This window comes from Orycteropus afer, unplaced genomic scaffold (genome assembly GCF_000298275.1).
Source record: "Orycteropus afer afer isolate SDZICR_OR568_19922 unplaced genomic scaffold, OryAfe1.0 scaffold00548, whole genome shotgun sequence".
In the NCBI taxonomy this organism is placed as follows: Eukaryota; Metazoa; Chordata; class Mammalia; order Tubulidentata; family Orycteropodidae; genus Orycteropus; species Orycteropus afer.
In genome coordinates, this window is record NW_006922135.1 from 884,003 (window position 1) to 885,780 (window position 1,778).

Below are 1,778 nucleotides of genomic sequence, written 5' to 3' on the forward strand. Positions count from 1 at the left end.
AGCAGCAGAGTCTCTTCTGACATCCTTTTTTTTTCTTCCTTTCCTGTCTTTTTAATGACATAAAGTAATGACTTTCTTTATGTCCTTGATATCATCCACACCTCATCTGGTCTTCAGTCATTGGTGTTCAAAATATCAAATCTATTCTCCAGATGGTCTCTGAAATCAAGTAGGATAAGCTAAGGTTGTATTTATTTATTTGTTTGTTTGTTTATCTGTCTATTTATCTATTTATTTATTTATTTTGATAGAAGAGTCTTCTGGGAAAAACCAGAAAACCTGCTAGATAAATTCTAAAAGAGCTGTAATACTACTAAGGTTGTATTTTTTCTCTTGTGATTTTGTTTTAATTTTCTTCAGCTTCAACTTAACTTGCATATGAGCAACTGATGCTCTATTCCATGGTAAACTCCTGGTCTTGTTCTGGTTGATGATCTTGAACTTCTCACTGCCTCTTTCCACAGATGTAGTTGATTTGATTCCTTGTGTATTCCATCTGGCAAGGTCCTCCTCGTGTATAGTTGCCATTTTTGTTGTTTGCAATGATAAGTCATTAGTCTCTCAAAATACTATCATACAATCTCCAATGTTATTTCTATCACCAAGGCCAACTACCAATGCTTCTTCTTTGTTTACAACTTTTGCATCCAATTACAAGTAATTATCAATATATTTTTATTGCATGTTTGGTCAATTTCAGATTGCATAAATTGGTAAAAGTCTTCAATTTGTTCATCTTTGGCTTTAGCAGTTAATGAGTAAATTTGAATAATAGTAGTATTCTCTAAAAGGGTTCTTGTGATGCAGAGCTAGGACATTAGGACTAAACAAAAAGTGAGTGTTTCAAATCCACCAGATGCTTCATGGGAGAAATATAAGGCAGTCCACTTCAATAAAGATTTATGGTCTTGGAGACCCTATGGGGGCAGTTCTATGCTATTCTATAGGGTTATTATTGACTTAATGGCAGTGAGTTCAGTAGGTAGTATTATTAGCTAGTCTTCTTTGTAGGTGTATGGATGTTACCGATCACTCACAGCATTGTACTTCAGGATAGATCTTGAAATGTTCTTTTTAATAAGGAATGTGATGCCATTCCTCTTCATTTTGTCATTCTCAGCATGGTAGACCATATGATTGTCTGATTCAAAATGGCTACTACCAGTGCATTTCACCTCACTAGCACCTAGGATATCAATCTTTAGGTACTCTATTTCATTTTTGACAACTTTCAGTTTCTTAGATTCATTCTTTGTACATTCCACATTCCAATAATTAATGTATGTACACAGCCATTTATTCTCATTTTCAGTCATACCACATCAGCAAATTAAGTCCAAAAATCTCTACTATATCCATGTCATTAAGGCCAACTTTAATTTGAGGAGTCAGCTCTTCCCCAGTCATAGTTTGAGTGTCTTCCAACCTGAAGATCTCATCTTCTGGCACTACAGCAATGTTTCACTGCTATTCGTAAGGTTTTCAGTGGCCAATTTTTTTCAGAAGGGGACAGCCACATCCTGCTGTCTATTCTGTCTTAGTCTGGATGCTTCACTGAAACTTGTCCACCACTGGTGACTATGGTGGCATTTGAAATGCTGGTGGCACAGCTTCCAGCATCACAGCCACTCACAAGGCATCACAGTAAAACAAACTAGCAGATGAATGGTAGTTTAGGGAAGTTGTTGTTGTTGTTGTTGTTAAGTGCCGTCGAGTCGTTTCCGACTCATAGCGACCCCATGCACAGCAGAACGCAACACTGCCCGATCCCGCACCAG

At 37.1% G+C, this 1,778-nt stretch overlaps 1 non-coding gene across 1 annotated transcript; it reads right to left on the bottom strand.

Moving 5' to 3' along the window:
• Positions 1-251: 251 nt before the first annotated feature.
• LOC122151552 lies at positions 252-313 on the bottom strand. The gene has a single exon (XR_006164207.1). It is a non-coding gene; the product is annotated as a U7 small nuclear RNA (small nuclear RNA).
• Between the last annotated feature and the right edge of the window lie 1,465 nt (positions 314-1,778).